The sequence below is a fragment of the Hermetia illucens genome, chromosome 4, assembly GCF_905115235.1.
Source record: "Hermetia illucens chromosome 4, iHerIll2.2.curated.20191125, whole genome shotgun sequence".
Classification (NCBI taxonomy): domain Eukaryota; kingdom Metazoa; phylum Arthropoda; class Insecta; order Diptera; family Stratiomyidae; genus Hermetia; species Hermetia illucens.
Genome location: NC_051852.1, coordinates 106,763,818 through 106,788,145, shown reverse-complemented (window position 1 = coordinate 106,788,145; position 24,328 = coordinate 106,763,818). Strand labels below are relative to the sequence as shown.

Genomic DNA, 24,328 nt, shown 5'->3' with positions numbered 1-24,328 from the left:
TCGTATCTTTTTGCTATTAAAATAATACCACATCGAAAGAATAATTCTTCTTTAAGGCACTCTAAAGAAGTGAGGTGCCCAGTCAAGAACTACTAATCGAAACAAGTGATAGTCAAAGGAAACACATCTAGAGAAAGCTTTAATCGCTTGGACGGGGATGGACAAAATGATCATCCAAATTACCTACAGTCAATCAGAAGGGCAAAGCTATTCCAAAAACAAGAAGAAATATGGCGTGAAATGACTGCAAATAAAATAGCTCACGCTAACATTGGCCACTCACCCCCGCTTGCTAGCCTCCAAGCTAGCGGCTAGGCTTGCAGAATATAGGCACTAAAGGAGTTGAAATTAAAAATGAAAGGTTACCAGCTGGACCAAGGCACAGCTGGAAGTCTCGAAACCCTTCTGACGCGTTCGAGGGAGGAGTAAGTAGTAAGTATGGAAAACGGCAGCAAACGACAGTTGTGGAGGACGGACACGTAATGTGAACCGTGACAAGAGAGAATTCCTTATTGTGATGATAAAGGCGCGGAAGCGGAATTTTATGGTGATCCTGTGAGGGACGTTCACGGTAGGCTATTCACTCAAAATGATGAGTTGCTCTACAGGTGATTTTCAACTGTATAACACCTGCATGTGGATACAATGACTTGTTATCGTAACATGTCGACAAGGACCAAGCAACAGAACTTCAATTTAAGCAGAGTTGCTACTTCTACTTACATGGAAACCCTTAAAATATGAGATCCTTCCCAGTAAGTGGGAAAAGGAGCTATTTATCAATATTCCGGAAAAGGGCACCCATCTTGAATGCGACAATTGAAACGATATTTGCATTTTTCCTACCGTCGCAAAGATAATAACAAAGACCTTAAAAGCTTGATGCTGGCTTACATTATGGATCCTCCTTGCAGATCATTGTGAAGCAGGGCTTGAAGTTCAGATCCCGATTTCATAGCGATAATAATAATCGCTGGCGCAACAAACCGATTGGATCAGGGTTTTGAAGGGTTTAGAGCACTTCATTCAAGACCGCAATGGTACATTTTTTTCGTTTTTAAGGAGGTGGAAAATCTTCAAAAGACTCTGGCCTGTATGGGGGATGGTGTGGGATTTTTACCCACTAAAACCTGAGATTATAATTGATCGCCCAATGACTTCTCTCCAGTCACCCCCTGATGGAAGGGATCAACCTGTAAATCCAATGACCCTTTTCTGACTGGTCCCATCGCTGTTGCCATCTGCTTATAGATCTCTCCCTTTCGGCTTTTTTCACCTGAGACAAGGGAAAGATGGACCTGGTGTTATAAATATTCATCATTTCGGTTGCCCGGATGTCAATCGGCACCATCCCCGAGATGACGAACGCTGCATCTTCTGAGACGGTCCTGAAGACAGAACACACCCTTAAGGCTGTTCTTCTGCAATCCTTACTCAGTTCATATGCATTGCCTAAAACCAGCAGCACGTTTCTCCAAACTGGGACTGCATTCAGCATGATGGAACTCACTATCCTGGCTATGAGCAGCCTGCAAATATGCCGCGGTCCTCCTAAGTTCGGCATCATCCCCATACCCGTGGTGGATGCTTGTTTGCAAGTATGCTCTATGTGCTGCTTAAAATCGAGTCTTTCGTCTTTCATCACCCCCAAGTATTTGATGGCCGGCTTGGAAGTGATGATACGATTCCCGATTCTAATGCAGGCGTAATTTCTTTTGCGGCTCTTAGTGATGAGCTTCCGTCTTTTCCTCCACGAGTGCCAGTCCAAAACTCTCTAACCAAGCCTTAACAAGACTAATTGCTTCGCTTGAGTACAACTCAGCATCCTCGAGATGCTTTGCGACCACAACCAGTGCTACATCATCGGCATAACCTACCACCGTGGCCTACTCCGGAACCGGAAGGTTAAGTACATCATTATACATGATACTCCACAGTAGTGGGCCCAGTACAGAGCCCTGTGGGACACCTGCGGAGAAAACGTACTCGTTGTGTCCATCATCGGTATTATACCAGTGTTCGCTCATGGAAGTAGCTATCGATAATAGCAGCGAGGTAGGTGGGAACACCAATCGTCGCCAGAGACTTTCGAATAAGGTTCCAATAGGCCGAGTTGAATACATTCCTCACATCCAGGGTCATCACCACACAATATTTACTGGTACAACCCCTTCCGTGTATTTCATTTTCGGCCAAGCCAGTAACCATTTTGATGGCATCAATGGTTGATCTGGCTATACGGAACCCATACTGCCTATCTGAAAGGCCCCCTTGGCTCTCTCTCTGACTGGGAGTAGTATATTATAAACAACCCGCTCCAATATTTTCCCCATAGTGTCTAGGAGACATATGGGTCTATAGGAGGACGGCTCCCCAGGCGGTTTGCCAGCCTTAGGCAGCAGCACCAGCTTCTGCCGCTTCCACGGTGCAGGAAGGATACCCTCGGACATACACGTTTCGAACAGCTCCGTGAAAATATCCGGTCTACATTTGACAGTTGAAGTTTGAGGGCCTTTTCAGTATGCCGTCCAGATCAGAGGCTTTGCTGTCGCCTATTCGACTGCAGATCTCGAGCAACTCGTCCCTGGTGACTGGTGGAACTGGCGTCGCGTTTAGGGGACGCTGGTAACGGTACACTACATTCCACTGTAAGAGGCAATGTCGTTAGTATTGCGCTCGCCCGTGATTATTACCCTCATTTGATTCGGTTACTAATTCACAGCTGAGTCGACTTGTATCCGACCTCGGTTAAAGCAATTTGCCCCATAAAGAAGATAATGGCAATGATATCTGTATATAGAAGTCTCCCTCCCAGCTCCAAATAATTTTATCTCATAATGTAGCGTTCTAGTTCTATTTAAAAGTTCCAAGCACACAATAAATAGTGTAAACTGACTGTTGGTGAAAGCTGTCTGCCGCCTCTTAGGCTCCGATTCCGCGTTGTGAGTTGAAGTGCAGCCTTGAATGCTCAATTTTGTTATAGATTTGAACCAAAATTGAAATCGTTCAGGAACAGTAAGTTGCAGTTCCCCAGCAACACGATCAGAGATTGAATCTAAATAAAACTGATTTTTTGATGACCAATCCCCTTAAAACAAGCAAAATCACTGTCAGTGGCAGTGACCTGCCCAGAACTGAGCGATTTAAATATCTCCGGTCAATGCTATCTCCAATGGAGAATTTTGTTATGCAATTGATCCACGCATTAAGGTAACCTGGATGAAGTGACGTTCCACAACTGGTATTCTTTGTGATCGACGTATCAACGAACGTCTCAATTCTAAAATTTACCGCAATGTCGTGCATCCTGTCGCTCTCTATGGTTCTGAGTGTTGGCCAACTATAAAAGACAATGAACGGCGCCTTGCGGTAATAGGGGCGAAGATGTTGCGTTGGACCAGTAGCTTGATACGTTTTGATCACATCAGAAATGAGAATATACGCGATCGATATGGGGTTGCCGCGATGGTGGGAAAACTACGAGAGAGGCGTCTTCGATGATATGGTCACGTGATTCGCGCTAACGAGAATTCACTTGCCAAGATTTTTTTGAATTTCGAAGTCGTGGATAAGCAACTAAAAGACCAGCCGAACCAACGGTGGCTTGATACACTGGATACACTGGCGACTCAATTAAACAATAGGAACTAGAAACAACTGCGCCTGCACAATTAACACAAGTACAGTCACTAATGCGTGGAGCCTTCACTAGCCCTCCGAATGATAATCATCAAATCTGCCGAAAAACTTGAAGGAGATCGTGAATTGTGAGGCGACGCGGTGCTGCATTTCGGGTAGCAGTCACCAGAACTCCCATATGGCTGTTACATTTTGTAGTCTTTTCAGCGAAGCTACGATGGTCCTAGTGTACGTCGGTACTTGCCGAAGATGACAACGACCTACTAACCGACCGCCCATTTCGAGAGGCGGATCTAGACCTTGATCTAGCCCTACTCCCCGAAGGCAAAGCACCGACGACCTCTGCTAACTCGGAGACGGTGGGTGTTAATGCTGTCACTATCTGTTGCAGCCGAGCCATCTGACCCAAGTTGTCGCGGAACACCTCCGCAACCCTGGACGCCCTAATAGATTTTGTCCACGATGATGGCTAACGTCTCCAGAGACCCCCAATCCGCACTTACCAGAATGGTCTGTGTATTCTCCGGAAGCCTTTGCAGCCACAAAGAGTGTAACAGCTCGGTGCCGACTTTCTCAACAACCAACTGCTTCATTTCATGCAACAGTTGACTTACTTACTTACTTACCTAGCGTTAGCTCTGTCAGTATGCAGTTAAATTTAGCCATCTCAATTACTGACGGGCGTTTTACAAGCTGTTCTTTTAATTGCCCATAAGAACACTCCTCGAGGACGCCGAAGACAAGCCCAGCTGTCTCCTCATCCAGCCTGACCAACGCGTAATTAACTCAAAGGGCATCGGCTGTGACGCCAGCCAAAATGAATTGGGCCTCGAGTTAGAGGAACCGTGCTGCCAGACTCCTACGCCAAAAAAGGCGGCACCCGTACGGCCATGGTAGTTACCAAGCACATCGTTTTACAGAAACAAACAATCTAAGAGAAAAAACGCGCAAGTAGAATGAGCGCAGTTCGAGAGTCGAAGAGATTACAAAAAAAAGATAATAACTTAAGCTAAGCGGTACCTGTGTTCTTGATCCTGAGTTCGTACCTGAGCGGGGGGAGTTAGAGTCACGGAAGCGCAGTTCGATTTCTTCTTTTATTATAACTTCGGGATTTTCTAGAATTTGCACTGGACTTTGGAATCTGCCGGAAGAATGGTATAAACCCACTGGCTGGGATTGGTAGTAGAGTCTAAACTTTGAACTGGTTATTGTTATTTGTTTCGACAAAATTGCCTGAACCTGGACGTAATGAAGCCCGCTGGACTGATCGTCGAAGGAGCAAGCGCGCTGGAGGGCGAGAGACTTGATGTTGAAGATATAAACTCCTTTACATTTGGCGTCCTGTTAAATGTCTGTTGGTAGTTCTAGCCTGGCGAAGTTTTCACAGATGAAGAGGAATTGATGTTGTCATAGTTTTGTATTATCGTTCTCGGCTCCGCATCTTGCTTTTCTGTCATAGATATCTTTCGCAGAAGCAATCGTTTTCTGGTTGGGAACCTAAGCCTTTATTTTCGATGGATTTTTGAAGGACATATGTCTGCGGTTGGTTAAAGAGAGTTGCCACTGTTGTTCGTTCAAGCTATCCAAAGGTATAGGAGGGACACGGAACATTCACTTGATTGAGGTCTAAAAACTTCAACGATGAACGCAATAGGATGCAGTCTAAAAATCGTAACCGAAGATTTTGACGCATTGACTCTTGAACAGGGGAGTTAAACAAGGAATGTCAAGGTAGATTTTCTACTTGAAGCATTTCTTCGGTAACTATGAAGCAATCTGCATGCATAATAAATATTAAACATATTTAGCAACCAACTATCAGTGAATAGTGAAATTGAAGCGTTAAGGGAAGTATCATTGCGTACAAAGTAGTTTTACCAGCATTTCACAGAAAGATGCGTCCATGACAAACGAGAGAGAGCGTATAAGTCTCTGCAATGCGGAAATGCAAAACTGTTTACTTGAAACAGTTGGGTCTTTGGACTAACACCTCTTTACTGCTTTCCATTTCCTTGTAAAGTATGGAACATGCCTACAGTGTCTTCTTATGTTTGTTCACCCATTTTATTTTCAACGAGAATATGCTTCAGTTTCATGGCGGAGCGCTACCAAGCACAGGATAATGTGCAGCGTGCAGCACCATTGGCCAGAAAGAGCGCGGCCAGCCACGGGGCGTAAAAGGACGACACAGCTATTCAGAGCCTGAGGACCAACTTTAAATACACATTTAGGTAGTTCGGCTCAGAAGCAGTATATACTGCAAGACTTCAGACAAGCCACCAAGAATATATATCCCAACCGATTTCCGATAGGAAACATCGCGATCTAGTGCACCCAGGCATTCGGACACGACCATTGATCTGGTTGTGCGGTGGCCTGACACGATACCTTCGAAGGACATAAGAGCACATTCATGTGGTGAGGTCCTCTGTCGAGAGTGGATTCTGCGCTTTTGGCTCCTGCTGTCATCACCGCAGACCATGGAATGCAGTTTGAATCTGCTATCTTCTCGGAGCTCTGAAAATTCTTGGGATTCAAACGTCAGCGAAAAACAGCATACCACCCACAGTCCTATGGGAAACAAGAACATTATCATCGGACGCTGAAGGCAGCCATGAAGGCGTGCGATAAGCCGTCCAGGTTTTCTGTCCTTCTGCTTGGCCTCAGCAGGACTGACATCAAACTTCGCGATCCACGAGGAGCTTGATGTCAGTCCTGCTGAGTTGGTGTACGGGGAGAACCATCGGCTACCCGGCGACCTGGTCCTCAACAGGATAGACGGAGTTGGAGAGACCGGATTGTTGAATCTACTACGAGTCGTCGTTTCCAGATTCAAGCCACTTCCACCATCTCGTCTCACGCAACCGGCGGAGTGCACTCCTGGGGAACTAGAAGTTTGTACTCAGATTCTGCTGAGGATTGATGCCCTTCGAAAGCCGCTGCAACCACCATAAGGTCATCGAGCGTGGGAGCATGCATTCATTCTGGTCGACCGCGGTCGAATAGCTCCACCACGGCTTCTCTCACCGAAATCTCAAGGTTTCAGCTGGGACGGAGTGGTGCCAAAAGGAGCGAAACTAAGCACTGGCTAGTGTGTCGATTAAAAATAGCACGACTAGTTCACAATGAGGAATCGTATGAAGAAGACCGTACCTGCTCGTTTGACGTCGGCACAAGTTTTTTGTCAGATGTGCCATTGAATAATTGTGCAATTTATTTTAGATAAAAATAAATTATTATTTTAATAAAATCATCAACATCGTGTCGAATTTTGTATATCGAGAATCATTAACGAAAACTTATGCACCTCTATCTCACCGAGTTGCAATCCGAAGAATAATATAAAAGTGGAAAAGTAAGAAATGATTACAGTTTCAGTGCTATGATGCACTTAATGCTATGCCAATAAAAAACTTACAACAGACTGGGTTAAGGCCTACGCTTCGTAATTGAAAGGATACATAAAGAAATCACCATAGGGGCTCTGCCCGCACTATCTCAAAAACGTAATCACCACCGCTCCCCTGAAGACAACAACTGCTAAAAGCGAACAGAGGAATAATCCAACAAGTGCGCCACGATTCTAGTCACTGCAGAGGAGAAGGAAATATATGGGAGAATAAGCGACAACAAGGCTCCAGGTCTGAATAGCAACCAATTTTGAAGCTCTTTGTGAATAGCTTAAGGGAACACGTCTTTCTAAAATGTTTAGTTCTAATTGCGACAAGCAGATAGTTACTAGGTACTTCCACAAGCGTAGCATATGATGTGGTCGACATTGTATGCCAACCTAATAACCCCCTTTCCAGTTACCCTGCTATAGTTCAATACAACACATGGAGAGACCAAAACATGAATACGGATGCTGAAAAATTATACTCTTCAATTAGTAGGTCGTCACGGGCTTCCAATCCATCCACAATTTCGAGCAATCAAGTCGCGGGCGAGACTCAGATTCCACACATCACCAAATTTTGGCTGCCACTTGGACAAATCTGTGGAAGGCATGCCTGCACTTAAATCTTAATATTACCAATCTTCTCTTCCAAGTCTGTCTAAAAGCGGGAAAATGGTGGCTGGTAATGTGTTCGCAACAGGTCTTATACCGATTTGGAAGCAGAACTAACAGTAGGGCTGAAAAGTTCGTAGGCTAACACATAGACAGCGCCATATGATTTTTAGTTAACCTTTAAAGGACACATGTACAATGTTTGTGGGATAGAACATTTTGAGTGAAGCAACTTTTGTTACTTTGAAGAAAATGGTTATGCGAAGTTGACACCGTAAATCTAGGAAAAATCCCAGCCATCTGCAGTGGAAGGCACTGCGGACGAATCATAGCTCTTTAGGAATGACGACATGAGGTGACAATCTTGTTGAAACCCACAGTGAACGCAGCAGATTCTTCAGTCAGCGGCTATATTTTATCATACCTTCATGTCAAACCAGACAAAGGTTAGTCAAATTAACTTGCAAGATAGCAAACTCTACTCTTGTTTACTGGCAGAAAGACGGACAAAGTTGCAGGATTGCCCTCATATCTTTCTGATACAGGAGTCATTGGTTTGATCGAACAAAATCTTTGGTCATGGATCAGTAATTCTTCTAGGATGTAAAAACCACAGTACCGAAAGTGCGTGTTCTGATATCCAATTTGTTGTATAGAAGCTAACTGTGCCCCGAAACCAACTGTCGTGTACTGTATAATTTTCTGTGTCTTCGGTCAAGAACTAAGGGATCTGGTAGCATTTGCGGCATCAAGTGATCTTGAACTCTTAATAAATTGTCATGCAAACGCTTCACATATTTATTGGGACAGAAGCAAATGGAATCTTACAGGAGAATAGTATTTGATTTCCTAACTTCAGATAGTCTCGTCGCTCTCAGGAGAAAAAGAATTGTCTTAACAATTTGTACTTGAAAGGTAAGGAGTTCTTATTATTAATAATAATAATAATAATAACTCCGCCGAAGCTGGTCCCAAGCCCGGTTGTGAAAGGAAGAGGGATGGATAGCTTCAGTCTGAATGGCTGTACGCCACCGCAGCGTCTCAGGGGGTAGGTGAGGAAAGTGCAAGAACTTTGCAGTCTTGCAGATTACTCACTGAGGAAGCTATCCAAACACTTAGCAGCTAGGGATAAAATGCACCATCAAAAATGAGAAGAAAAAGAAATTTGAAGTCCGGTGCGGATAACCGGCGGGAGTCGTCTAACTCGGTGACTGGGTCGGGTTCTCGTAATGGACAGCACGTCGTCGAAACCGCTAGTCGTGGGGCGATTCGACGTCTAGGCACCATGACGACCAGGAGCACAGCTCCGCCTGCTACAGCTGTTTCGCTACAATCTGTGGCGACCACTTCGGCAGGCTCGCGTAGGCAGCGGATGAAATGAACAGAAGAAATGAACCTCTTCATCATCCGCTCCTACTACGAAGTAACGGCGGGGCAGGTACAACATCTTACCGCCCCTTGTTGCACCAGAGATTCGTCGAGCGTTTCCCGTAGACCAGTACCGCTTTATTACTCGCAGCGGCACAATCCCGGCCACCATCAGGAAACGTGTTCGACTTGAGGTCATCGGGGAAACTGGTGACCGAGAGTCGATGGGGGCAGAGGCGGCGGCATCTATAACACCACGCCGCACTGCAGGCAACAGGTTCAGTACTCGCCGAAGCACTCTTCTCCTCCGACCAGCTGAGGTTTCCGCTGAGGTTCAGGACGAATTCCAAAGAGCGTGTATAAAATTGTCGGATATGGATCCTTTGCAGAGACCAGGTATTCCCAGGCTCTATGCATCTCCAGCAACTCCGGGAACTCTTTCTCAAATCAATGATGAGATTGCGTCTCGGCTGTGTGCTGATATGTTGCTGCTGCAACTACAATCACTTATGTATTGTGGTGCAGTTGCGGCTATTAGATTGCACGGTCAGAAGATTCGCTTTCGTGTTATTGGTTTGAGTGACCAAAGAGATCAACCATGGAAAATTCGTCTGGAACGTCGGCGGGACTCACTAAGGCAGGACATTGCTAGACTGATTCAGATCAGCACTGGCAATGCCAGCCGACGGGTGAGAAATAAAGTGCAGAGGGTTTACCAGAACTATGCCATCGCCAGTGAGACACCCGTAGTTGAGATTCTGGACACACTAAAACAGAAACTTTCTGTCATATGCCCTCGGTTACAACGGTATGGCGAAAGTCATTCCAGACGTGTCCAGAATGCAACATACGCGAGGAACCAGCGGAGTTTTTTCAGATCTCTCAACGAATCCCAACAGAGCGTCCAGACAATACAGTTCTCGGTGACGGAAGCGAAAGAGTATTGGGGTGGACTTTGAGGGTTACCTGTCCAGCATGCTGAGTGGATCACCGCCGAAGGCACCCGCCATGTCAATACGCCTGGCATGCATTTTGCAGATGTTACCGAAGAGGAAGTTCGACGAGCCATAAACAGCTTGAAGAACTGGGGGCGCCCAGGTCTGGATCGGGTGCAGAATTTCTGGTGTAAGAAATTTACCAGCATACACAGTCGGTTGACGCGCAGTATAAATGAGGTCATGGGTCGGCCGGCGAAATTTCCACCATTCCTCACTGCGGGGATTACCTACCTTATCCCTAAGAAGAACCCCGCAGACACAAGACCGATCACGTGCTTACAAACCCTCTACAAATTCATCACGTCCATTATTAGTGGAAGGATCAATGCGCACCTCGAGACCAACAACATTTTGTCCGAGGAGCAGAAGGGCTGCCGAGTTGGGTCAAGGGGTTGCAAAGAGCAACACATTATCGACTCGGTAGTTGTAGGGGAAGCAACTAGAAGCCAAAGAAACCTCTTTAGTTGCTATATCGATTATGTCAAGGCTTTTTATAGCGTTCCGCATACCTGGCTAATTGATATCCTCCATCTGTATCGCATTGATCCGAAACTAATAAAGTTTTTGGTGACAGTCATGGAAGGGTGGCATACCACCTTATCAGTCCGTGCATCTGAGGGTGCTAATTCCTTAGAGCCCATCCGTATACGGAGGGACATCTTCCAGGGGGATTCGTTGAGTCCCCTTTGGTTTTGTATGGTACTGAACCCCCTTTCATGGCTACTGAATGATGCTAGAGGGCATGGTTTTGCAATAAAATATGGCCTATGGGCTAAGTGCGAACTGACACACTTGATGTACTTAGATGACATCAAGTTGTATGCTGGTACTGACAACCATCTTAGAAGTCTGTTGCGAATAATAGACATGTTCAGCCGTGATATTCGGATGGAGTTTGGATTTGACAAGTGTCGAATCCAAGCCATCCGCAAAGGTCATCACGAGCCGCATGCCGGACATAGCATTGGTGACCTCCACATCGAAGCTATGACCGAGACAGACTTTTGCAAGTACCTAGGAATTCTGCAACGAACCCATGCTCGAGTTGGTGATCTGAAGGATGCTCTGCTGTCCGAATACCTGCGACGTGTAAAGCTGGTGCTTAAATTGCATCTCTCGGGGAAGAATAAAATAAGCGCGTTGAATGAATTCGCTATCCCTTCACTGGCTTATGCATTCGGAATATTGCCGTGGACGAAGACCGATCTGGAAAACGTCCAGCGGCGGATACGGACAACTATGTCCAAATTCCGAATGCATCACCCAAAGTCTGCCGTGGAGCGGATGAACCTACCTCGTGACATCGGAGGTAGTGGTAATTTTTAAGTAGGTAGGATCGTCCGAGCCTAAATGCTTGGCACTTAGTGCTAATATTAGGTAAAATCCGGCATCTGCCGAGATTGTGATAACTCGGAAATAATAATAATAACAATCCAATTGGATCAGTGTCTTGAAATGTGTTAGAGCACTTCATTCAAAACAGCAACGGTACACTACAGGATACCCTATAGGAGGCAATATAGTACCCTAATGGAATCAGGAAGTGGGAAAATTCAAGAAAGCAACCAAACAACCAAAAGGCTCGGAAGAAATTCGAAACGAGACTCTTTTGGAACATTCTCTGAAAAGTTTGAAGACATAAGAGAGATTTGGCCAAGCTGCCCTCTCTTAGAAAACCGGATGGAACTTTCACAAACTCCAGAGTTACAAGAGAGAAAATTATCAGTTTCCATGTCGCAAAAGAAACTAGATTACTGGTGGGGTTGATTGGGTGATTGCAAGTGAAAAACGCTATTCTATCCTTTGAACACTTCAAAACATCAGGAGAGAATACAGATCAGGTAGACTTAAATTAAAGAAATATCTTTAAGGCATGTAGGCTACATGCCTACTTCTTTGCAGAAAGTTAATCATCATACCAAACCCTGAAAAGGATGATTATTCAAATCCAAAAAAACTTCAAACAAATTAGCTTTAATGTCTATGGAGGCTGACTGACCGTCAAACTCACCGAGAAGGCCCTACGCTTTACCATTGCCGATTTGAAGCAATATCTTCCTCCTTTTTGGATCGCCCCTTGAATATCATGCACCACATAATGTGAGAGCAGTCCACACACTGACAATGCTGAGATAGTAGATTTTCTTAATGCATTAAAAAATAGACGCCTATATTTATGAAGGGGCTCTGAAGGAGATTGTATTAATTCCATGGAATGGTTATGTTTTATAAATGGACTATTTTTTTGTTACTTTTTAGGGAATCAATCATAAACTTTAGTAGAGCATAACTTCCTTTATAATTTTCAACCGGCATAGATTGAAGTCATCACATTTAGAGATCTGATTATGATGAAATCTTATTCCTGGTGAAGCACAAACCACTGCTTTAGAAATTATCTATGATCATAAAGAAAATCAGCCTTAATGCAATGAACTGCAAATCTAGAGATATTGGAGTTTTCCAAACCAATGCACGGATTATGTGGAACCAACTATGGAAAAATATAAAATTACCTCTAACCTAGAAATCTTGGAATAACGATCGCATAAAATGGGGAATAGATCAATTACACCATAATAAAATCATGATCCCCACGATCAAGTACTTTATGCATCTCTTGCGATCGCAATAATGGTTTCTGATAGGTTTTGGATCGTCCATGCCATAAACATGATCATCGTGAAATTGATCTCGTAGGAAGCATACGAAATTTCTTTAATACTTTGTATGTGTATCTTTGCTACGCTGAGAATATCTGAGACCATCTTGGTACCATAGTATAGTTGTAATAATAGGCAAAATGCATTGCATTCGCTGTAATTGCATATGAAAGGTAATTAAATGTGTAATTGCATTTGACTCTGGCCAGCCCAATTCGATCCGACTTTCCAGGTGAACTCAGGTTCACCCGTGACTGGCACGTTTGTGTAAATATTTATACATAATGAGTAGCCACGGAGGCCAAATAATTAATTAATGGGCCTAATATGGCATAAGCTATTAGAACCTCAGACTGTATGCATACGGTGATAAGGCTTTTGTGATAATGATATTAAGGACTGCGGTATAGAGGCTTAAAAGTGAATTGAAGAGGAACAAATATGGCGGAAGACCTTTGATGAGTGCACCAGTTAAATTGAAATATCAAGCGTTTATTTGCTCCTGCTTAGCTGGTGTTTTTATGAGCACTTAAATTAGAAAACTCATACTATGAGTCTTTTTTCAATTATCGCAAAAATATGTTTTGCTGAATATCAAAATTAGGGTAAAATGCCCCTTCAATCCATTTCGTGGTAATGCTACAGCCAAGAGCAAGGATAGAAAATCCGAGCCCCAGGTGGAAATGGATCAACCCACCAAAGCAGGTGCCCCCCAAAAGAAACGTGCTAGGACCATTAGTATATCTGAATCTGCTTGTATCTACGTTCGTGGACGACATCTTGAACACGGTGAACTTAAGCTCTCACAACAACCCTGAGGAGACCACCTCTAAAAAACCTGGACAATAGTTAATGGTAAAAAATTCGTCGGGAGTTACTTCTTGATATTTGACTTGAAGTCAATCCCTTTTAATCAATACCCTTCAAGCCTAAAAGACAACTCTTTTTTGTATTCAGTGCAATGACTGGATGCTCCGAGCGATATTGATCATTAGAATGTCTCCATGTTAGAGTCAGAAACTGGTCATATTTGGTCCGCTTATAAACCAAGGAAAATGTAATGAACAATTATGAGACTCTGGTCCTCAAGCAATTAAGCAAAATCGTAATAACAATAAACATCAAAGGTGAACCCCGCATCTTTATTTAGATTGTATGCTGGTCCAAAGCCAAGATAAAGGAGGAAGATTTGAGGCAACCACTTTGTATAACATGCTTAGATCAAGGAAACAGATAAATAAAGTATAGTTTGAGTTACTCCAATATGCTAAATCCTATCTGACGTCTCTTGGTCATAGACCCCACAGCAAGTCGACCAAGAAATTGCATTCAATGTTGTAAAAGCAAAAATGAACGTATTGAATTCAACGCCTGGGAAAAATGGTAGGGCATTCAGCTGAATCGACGCAACAGGACAGGCTGCGGTCCTATCGAAAAATGTGCAAGCGTTCCTGGCACTTCGACGGCTTCAAGACGTAAGTAAATTAGCAAGAGCTCTTTGGAAAAGTCGTTCCATGGGTAAAAAGGGTTTGGAGCACGTAATACTATAGTGAAAATAATAAAACCGTTATGGATGTCGAAGAATCGTAGAACCAATCTAAAAATACAATCGACAAAGTGGCCTATGGGACCCTCGGGGCCACTAAGAATGGTAAGCAGTTCATCAATCGAGATACTTGGCTTTAAAAGACGATGTCCAAATGAAGGGTCCGTCAAAAAACACGACTCTACCATAGCGTTCTCGACCATAAAACAGTAGACAATTAGCAAATTTGTGAGGCTGCCAACCGGAAAGAAATGAAAGCTATCCTTACTCCATGCTATGAAACTTTTTAACACATTCTTGACAACCGCTACCGTTCAAATAACCGTAAATTAATCCGGGTTTGTCAAGCACTACTGGCACAAATAGCCTTTATCAGTGTAACTGGTAATGACCTGCCACAACTGAGCGACTCAAATATATCTGTTTCAAGCATTAGCGCAATTTGGATGAGCTGGTATTCCAGAACTGAGATTTCTTGTGATCAATGTGCCTACGAACGCGTTTTTCCCAAAATTTACGGCAGTGTTGTCCGTCCGCCGCTCTCTATAGCGCTGAGTGTTGACCGACTATAAAAGATAATAAACGGCATCTCACGCATTGCATTAGCATTATGAATCATACACTTAGAAAGTTCAGATTCCCAAAGCCGAGATTTACTGTCAATGTATCAGTACGATGTCGAAAATTGAGGAGGAACCACTGGAGGAGCGAGGTAGAAAGCCTTCAATGCTGCAAAATGGAGCAAAATAGTTGCGGTTTTAGCTAAATTAGGCGCTCCTAAATTCCTGGTAGGCATAATCATAGAATTTTTCCGGGACAGGCTATTATGTTACGATTGACATGCGAGGTTCCACGAGGATCAGCCCTCGGTGCTCTCCAGTGGATAATAATGTATGGCGGAATTTTAAGGTTGCAGCTCCCCAAAAGAGTAACTGTTATTGGCTTCGAGGACAATATGGGAGTGACTATCGCGGCACAAGATATGTATTAAGAAAATTGAGGTCCTAACAAACGAGGTATCCTTTAAAATCAGATCTTGGCTAGAAAACGCTGATCACCAAATAAAGGGAGCAAACTTCAATAAAGATCAGGCTTGGCGAACATATCATAAGTTCCAACCTGCGCTTAAACACTAGGAGTCATGATTGATCAAAAACTGAACTTCAATCTGCATGTTGAGAGTTTAAAGCAAAGCCGTCAGCTTCTTATCTCTTGAGTTGTTAACTCCATGTTGCAGGCATGGTTCCCGTCGAAAACCTTGTACCTATGGTCGGCAATTAGCAGAAAGTGAAGCTATTTTTGAGTGACAGAAGAGATGGGATGATTTACCTAAAGGACGCTGGGCTCACAGAACTATTCCAATTGTCTCAAAATGGATTAAACGAAAGAACAGTCAAGCTAGCTATGACCTAACTCAACTGAGGTGGAAATTGATGAAATGGGCCGCAATTGTTACCCGAGAATGTCGTGGACGACATGCTGTATTGAAACAGCCAGGAGGGCGGTGGAAACATTAATGAAAGCCAACACCAATTCACTAAAGAAGGAAGAGCTTCGGAGAAAAATAGCAGATAGCGAAACGAACTGCAGATCGTAACTGATCTTACCCCGATACGTAATATCCAAATAGCAGCACCGCGGGGTGAACGAACGACAGTATTAGGTAGTATGTCATTTCATAGCACGCATTGAAATAATTGTTCTTCCTCAGCGTATGACATACTCCGTGCTACTTCTGCCTTCTGGTCAACAGGTCAACGGATATCTTTCCCATGCGGCGATGAAGGTTTTCGTTTCCTTTTCAGTCTCTCTTTCCCTTCTTCTCTAAATCCAGAGAAATTTGGCCCCTATCCAAGACTCGGTGTGAGAGTAAGCAGATGTTTCCTCTACGTGCCCGATGTAGGAAGAAGGGCGCACCGACCCGCAGCAGGAAAAGTATCGGTGACAAAATACAACCGTGGCAGACTTCATTTTTGATTACTCCGCAATTTTACCTCAACATAGCATACAACATTTTGCGCTATCATATGTCACTCTGATACTAGTTATTAGTTTCTCCTTCTTCTCTGTCACTGCATACAGAGTTCCTAGCAGTGAAGGTACCCTACTGATGGTACCAAAAGTCTTCTCAAAATTGGTGAAAGGCGGGTAGAAGGATGGTCTAAACTTCGTATACTTCTCCACGGCGATCTGAATGGTGTTAATGTCATGAGTGCAGGAGGATACAAAGGGGAAGCCAGGCTCTTCCCTATTGATCGAGCGCTCAAGCTTTCCTGCAAAGTGCTCTAGGATATTATATATTATTATTATATTAACTTGCGATAGCAGAAAGCACACAATCACTTAACCAGTATCACAATCAAGATGGGCTCTTCTTGGATATCTTAGTAATCAGCCTGGCGTTACCACCATTCACAGCGGACAGCGGAGCCTTCAAATCCTTAAGTTCATCAATCCGTTTTACGTTTGTACAGTGAAGCCTTATGGCATCCCTTTGATGTGACAACTGAGTAGCACTAGATGCAAGAGTACTTTTGATGGCAGCTAATGCTTTTCAATATTCAATGCCACTGTTGAAGGATAATTAGAACGAGCAGACGGCATTGGGCTTGGTAGCCTGTAGCTCTCCAACCTTCAAAAAACCGGGCAAGCTCCACATAAGCAGAGCAGATAACGACTATCTGGAGAAGATCTTTTTCGATACCGATGTCAAGGTCTCGAAACGCACATCCTAAAAATAGTCCCTAAATCTACTGCTGAATTTGAAGTGGTCCATGTCATTGGATATTTGTTGAAGATCAGTTTAAATCCAACTAATGTTATGACGGGCCTTATGCTGAAGCTGCAAAAATTCATAAACGACAAGTCCGTTTTTTTCCATCATATGTCTACATTAACATCACCCATCACGGTTGACGTATCCTTTTAGGTAGCCTCTCCAGCAAAGCCGTAGAGAGAAAATCCGACAAAACTTCCGCACAGAGGGAAATCTCCTCCTTTCCACCGTCGTTCAATCTGGCTGAACCATCCCGTTGATACGCAGGGTCCTTCACCCGTCTATGATTAACCGACCAGTGACCATCTTACCGCCAACAGAGCCTCTCTTATTTCTCACTGCTAATGCTAGAACACGTTCCGGTAACCCATCTTTAATATTAGAGGCAATGAATTCGAGGATTCACGTTTAAACCTTGACTAAATTGATTTTGCATGAGATGCCGGTGATTGATACTGGGACTAACCTCACCTCAACACGGATGTCCGCTGGCTTATCTGCGATACGTCTTTTGAGGCCAGTCTTGGAATCGGTTATCGGCTATTTATGTGGTGGATTGGATACATAATCCATCCCAACAGGGTAGTCAATCGTGCTTGAATCCAGATTGAAATAACGACTTCACGGCAATTCGGCGAGCACTTCCTAGAGTGGACTAATAAAGAGATATGATGAAAATTGTCTTCCCTATCCATTTCTAAATATTTCCCAATTCACGTATATATGAGTTAGTGACAACAAGATCACTCAACACCAGCCTCCACTATAAAACACTATTTTTCCGAACTTGACATAAAGGTGTATTTGTTGGCAGATGGGGTAAAGCTACGATAGTGTCTTCAAGAAATAGATGACTTCTATTATGGATGTGACGTTTCTAACGCCTTCAAGTCACAGTAAAGCCGAAAGCAAATTTATGTTACCTTGGAAGCCACAGAACGACAGGTGAAAACCCTCTTGCCACTGTCTCCCTCACTTTTCTTTTCCTTCTTCCTATCTTTCTTGGCGGAATCATCATCTCAACTACTCCGTGATTCTCTCTAGCCTCGCAAACAAGGTATCAACTCATATGAGGAAACTACAGTCTGAGATGAAAGAATCTCAGACCGACTTCGAAGCCACCGGCAGTTTCATAGTTTTGGGCTTCACAAACAAAATTATCGAAGACGGCCGATTCAAATGGGGGCTAATTAGAATCGATCTTAATATGATTAATTACTAAACACCTCGAAAAAAGGATCCACCATGTGTTCGACATCCCTGAGGTTCAATTTACTTGTATACTGTTCAACAACCTCTTGGAAGCATATGACATCCAATATTTGAACGTGACATTCTACTCCCTGCGGGTAAACGCGTCCCTACTGGCTACGATACGGAGCTATATAAATCAAAGGAATTGAGTTGATCTAGGACCGTTCTATTGATGCTTTTCGATCCGCAAACTGGAAGAGGGAGGGCGCGCATAGGTAAATAAAGATCAAAGATCATTCACGATGAGTTCTGCGCTACCTCTGACGAAGGATGATTAGATGTAAGCATTAAAAATCCTTGATTTATTCTAACATCTAAGTAACATCTCAACGAGGAGAGAATAGTTGTTGCAAACCTATACAATGATAGTTTGGCGAGAAGCAAGGATTGATCAATAAAGCCGAAAATTTGGGTCAAGCCTTTATAGATTCTGCGGAGATCTCTCTACTGTTCAGAAACTCCGCAACGCAAATTGGTGGATTCTACGAAATTGATCACAGTCGAGTGTGTAATGTCACCGTTTTCGTGCAAGTGGATAATACAATCTTCCCTCCATATATCCGAAAAAATACCTCCGGACAAGCTCTTGCTATAAATAATAGCAAGGGAGAAAGGGCAAGTTTAAGTTTGAAAGAGAAGTGGGCGAAGAGGAGGTGTCACGAACATGTAGCCGCTTGAATTTCCATCGCTCGGGTTAGCCTTGGAAATATGCATTCTTGATTATTGATGATCCCCATCGTCAAAAGGGGATCCTTGAAGCTTTATTGATGATAATCGAGGAACTTAAGTAAGAGGGAGGCTCGGACAGGCAGGGAAAAGCTGCTGTTAAGTCGACTTGCACCTCCCAGTTAGTAGCCACAAATAATCACCAATCAGGGTGATGGTGAACTAACGTGAGTGGCGGTAAAAACGACAACACGGAATGACATTGGCTCATGATATGGCAAACGGTTCGAAATAAGTTGCACATGAGCTGAGAGTTGTGACATTCTACTAACTTACTACAGGGAATGCTGCAGCTGCTGCCTCTGCCCCGATAATAATCTTAGCAGGACTGCAAGTTCATTCAAAGCTAAGTCATCATTAGGTTGGTAGTGAGACTCCTTTGAGATGAACTCTTCTTGGACATGATCTTGGCTCTGGACATAAACTCCAGTAAGGATTTGGTTTGACCCACTCATAGACAATCACAGAGATCATTTAGGGCAACTGCACTTTCTAGCGGAGATACCGGATTGCCGCTGGGACTGGGACAAACTGTAATGACATCATCACACGCTCACTGCCTCCGGCAACTAAAATGGGAGATTCTACTACAAATTCCTTTCCAAGAAGCCCGAAGTTACGATCCTCCAATTAGTTTAAAGGCCCATTGTACCAACGCCGAAGGTGATTAGTAGCGAAAAAAGGAGTGACACCCTGGAGGGAAAAAGTTCTCTCGCCCAAAACGGAAAGACACCGTCGTCATCAAGGTCTCCAAAAAAGCCCACCAGAAAGGATGGCAAACTCTGAAGTGCGTAACATATCGTTGTCGGAAAAAAACGGAAACGCAAGCCACTGAAGGGCGGGGGGGGGGGGGGGAGGGAGCGGGGCAGACTCCATTCGTAAGGAAAGGATAGAGGAGGAAAGGCTACTTAAGAAATGCGGGGTAGACTTACTGCAAATGAAGGTTGGTACCATTGTCCAGCGAGACATATCTATGGATGTCAAAATGGCATAATGGAGATGGGAGAACTGCTGGGCCTCCTCCTGCAAGCAAACATGCATTAGGATACAACTGCTCACAACTTGATGGGGCTGATGGTGTAAGAAACAAGGGTTGGCTTGTTGCCTCTCAGCGAGCAGTACCGAAATAGAAGCGCACCAACATGATATGCCGATATATCTGGCACTGCTGCTTTTTCGATAAGAGATACGATTAACTAGCGTTTGGGTTCGTCGTGCAGAAGTGACTTTTCACTGAACGAATCTATGCCCGCTTTTCGGAATAGGCTCGACGTCTTGCAGGTCGAGATTAGAAACACGGAAGGAAGAGCTCTAGTCGGAGGAGAGTCTAACGCCTGGGTCCTCGAATGGGTCCTGCCTCAATCAGATTCTGAAGCACACAAATTATGAAATTGGCCCCCAAGACAGGACTTATTGTCCTAAATATCAATAGCACTCCAGCATTGTGCCTAGTTGCGTTTATCTATACTTGTTTACTGTTAGATGTCTGAAATTCCAAGTCTACGAAGGAACTAACTCATACTTCGGCAGATAACTAGCGTACAAGAGGTCAAGATGAGGTGACCCTCATCTCAAAAGCAACTCCGCCGAAAAAAAAACAGGCGGACAGTACGTGACAGTATGTGAAAATATCCACTTTCAAGTGACATTGACATTCAAAGTCTTGAATTTGCACAGAAGCAACAGTTTTGACCTATTATAATTTTGTTAGTAGTATTTTCACTAAATTTGGTAAGATCATGCTCTATGCTGTAGCCTATACTGCTGCAGTTTCATGATTCTAGCATTAACTTAGGGGGGTTTCCCTGCCAATTACTAAAAATTATAGTTATGCACTATTATTAAGTTTATTTGAACAGGTATCGGTATGGAGGGTATTTCGAAGCCTAGGCACCATACAGTGGCAGCCTCTTGATTTTTTTTCAGATTTTTCGGTTAAGGAGTTTCTGAGAATGGGTCCCATAAAGAAATGATCACTTTCAACCCCGCGCACTTCCTATCTTTCGAACAAATGGTAAAACTAAGACCGGCCTTGAAAATTACTAATGACATGAGTATATTTGATGAAAAAAAATGTACGCCCCCCTTTCGCATGTATGGGGACCTCCCCTTAAATTCGACGTAGATGTAATTCACTATATGCGTGAGCGTTCACAGTTCCCACCTTCGTCCTTTCTGTATGTTAGACACAGCGGGAAAACTGCTTGAGAAACTCGTCAATCTAAGAGTGACTGACGCAATACGCGTAAGGCTACTCACCAACACAATATGTTTTCAGAGAGGGGCGATCCACAATTGATGGGATTAAGGCAATGGTCCGAGCGGCGAAACTGGCTTAGGCACACAATTGCCACTGTCGATGAGTGGTGCTCCTTGTGACCTTAGACGTAGGAAATGTTTTCAATTCTGGAAGGTGGTACCACGTACTTGAGGCGCTTCAATCGATTCTATACTCCAGGCTACCTATTGCGGGAATTAACGGTCTATTTAAAGATCTATGCACTGCTCCACGAGACCCGGGAGGAAATGAAAACCACATCTCAAGGTGGCTCCGGACCTTTACAAGGCCTCATACGATGGACTGCTACGATTTGAGATGCCTGATGAATCGCATTTGATGGGATGCGCGGATGATTTTGGGGCACGGCCCACACTGTGGATGGCGATGGGGCGAGCTAGAAAACCGATGGATCCCTAGTCCTAGGTAAAACCGAAGCCACTCTCCTGAGCAAGCAGAGGATTCCTAATGGCGGTTGATGAAGTCATGGCTTTGTCAAAACTGCTGATGAAATACCTCGGCATCATGATAGACACGAAGATGAATTTCTTCGAGCAGGTTCGCAATATCGCAAACAAGGCTGCGGTTAGAATTTTTTCGATTTGTCCAACATCAAAGGCCTCTTATCCAGAAGATGCAATTTTCTGATGAGTGCGGCTCAGTTCGTCCATTTTTATGGTTTCGAAGTATAAACTGCCTCCCTCAGTAAGGAAATGTCCAAAGACGAAGGTCTTTGCGTTTTTCCACCTGTTTCCACTTTCGGTGACGCTGCTCTCAGGGCAGAGGTGAGGCAGCATTTGCGCCTCTGCCCTGGACGAAACCGTTAGTCGTTTTTGTTTAGAGTCGCCAGGTAGTTGAGGTTCCTCCTATCCTGAATATGCCTCGCCTGAGGTAATTTGTCAAACTGTTCCGTGTTAGAGTCCTAAACGTACCAGGGGATATTTTAGTCGGTAGTCTATCTGAGGTAGAAGTCCATTTCACCTGCATATACCCAAAAAAGAAAGTACCCTGTTAAATTTGGAACCCAGTTGTGTCATTGTGATTCAATATCACATATATGAATTTTTCACTCCATTTTAAGTACTGGCGGTGAATCTTTAGTTCAGGAAGGCATACCATCGCGTTGTCCTATTAAATCATAGTAATTTCTTGTACATACCTTTTCTTTTAATTGTAACTCATTAAACTTGATGTATGATCTCATCATGATGAGATTTTCAAAATTTTCGCATCTATTTAGATGGAAGAAAATAAGGTACTAATCCCCCTCCCCATCGTTTGAAATATTTTTCAAAATGCAGCAGAAAATCTATTATAGATAATATTACTGATAAATTACCTGAAATATCTTGAAAGTTTGAAGGCGTTCTTGAAACCCAAATACAGCACCAACTGCTTCCAGGTTCTTTCTTCGTTAATCCAAAATCAGCTGTTTACATCCAAAACTAGATAATCTGAGAATGTTTCCTTGGGGCAATTTTTTTAACCACTTGATTGCTTCCCCGAAGTTTCTTGATGCACCGAACTAGCACTCCAATCACTGCACCAATTTATTTTTCAAAACAAACCGCGCTTTCTTCTCAATTTTCAAATTCAAAATTGAAAATCATAAATCTAGCCCGACCAGGTTAATTCCCAATAAATTGAAAGAGATTCACTCACGGAACTTGAAGAATGACAAAAACAACAGAAAATATCCAGACAAAATCGATTTTCCTTTATTACAATGAACCCGAAGAAATTGCTTTGAATTAGCGAAGTTGATCGCGTTGCCGAAGTAAATCTGATAATTTCTTTCTGTTATGATTTTGGATAATCAGCCGACCGCGATTCTATTCACGCGAATGCTTTCTATGCCGCGAAATGACCGCTACAGAGCCGCGATACGAAATGATTGCAACCATCAACGGCCTCAGGTGCCAACCGATGCTTTTCTTTGGAAATGAGCCAGACGTAGCCTCTCCAAGCCACTGAGCAGGTCCAATTCATTCAGGTTTTCCTCACAAGACGCCAAGGTAAAATGCTAGTACGAGCGCGGTTACTTTCTTTCCATGTGCTTAAGCTACAGTTTATCGATTGGGGATTATCTTGGCGCACTGCATTCGGACCCGGTGTTTTATGATGAGCAATGAAATTGTCAACCCCATTGGATCTCCATGGCAAAGTAGAGGCTCAATTTAAGAAAGTGGAAATTACAAAGAATCTTTGGTTGGTAGGACTATCGCGCCGCTGCACAAAAGAGAAGCATCAAATTTCTATTTCTTACTGATATAAGCCACTGAGAACTTCAGTATAAGATCGCGATATCAGCGTCCCTCCACATCTTGAAAATGTCTTCTCAGGCTCTTATCCTGAAAAACAAATGGGGACGTAAGTGGTTCATCTGCAAAAAAGTGAAAACGCTTTGTTTTCCATGTAATTTACAATAATGGAGTCCATAGTTATCGGAGGTAGTCCGCAGTTAAAATCCACTAAATTATCTAGCATCAATTCTCACATGAGATATGCTTAGAACCGAAGTTCAAACCACGGATTACAATATTTGATCTTAATTGCTGAATTCGCCAGCACACGTCGATGATGCTCATGACTACCTGTGTCCGATGGCCATTGATAAAACCTTACGATGACACAGACGCGAACATCCAAAACTCTCCTCTCCAAACCACTCATTATCCAATTTATTGCCGAAGACGCAGAATAGTAGTAACAATAGAAAAAACACCATAACAAAAGGAGGAGTTATTGCTTTGTCAGTAGGTCAGTGTTTCGCGTTGCCGGTTAGCTTCTTAAGATAGGGCAGGTGCAAAGCTACCAGCGGCGGTGGTGTTTTAAGTGCTGATTCAGCACTGGATTGAGTTCTGCTGAGCAGTCTTCGCGTGGCGGAGAAGTTCTAGTGCTTATTGGATTTAAAATTTACAAGAAAAGAGAATTGTTACGGTTTAAAATTGAAACCACTTAAACGGTGCACGTACATACAAGTAGATACTATGGGAGATCTAGTCTTGTTCAATCAAAAATCTGTAGAATGCTTTTGTAACGTTACTGTTGCGTGATTTGGATAATTGATA

General features: G+C 43.5%; 1 protein-coding gene across 1 annotated transcript in view; it reads right to left on the bottom strand.

Annotated features, from left to right (window-relative positions):
• The window catches only part of LOC119654575, a 361,980-nt gene extending 338,853 nt beyond the window's left edge, over nt 1-23,127 (bottom strand). The window contains exon 1 of the mRNA XM_038060030.1: nt 22,597-23,127. The gene's annotated coding sequence lies outside the window, so the exon portion shown is untranslated. The remainder of the gene's footprint in view (nt 1-22,596) is intronic.
• Nucleotides 23,128-24,328: the final 1,201 nt, after the last annotated feature.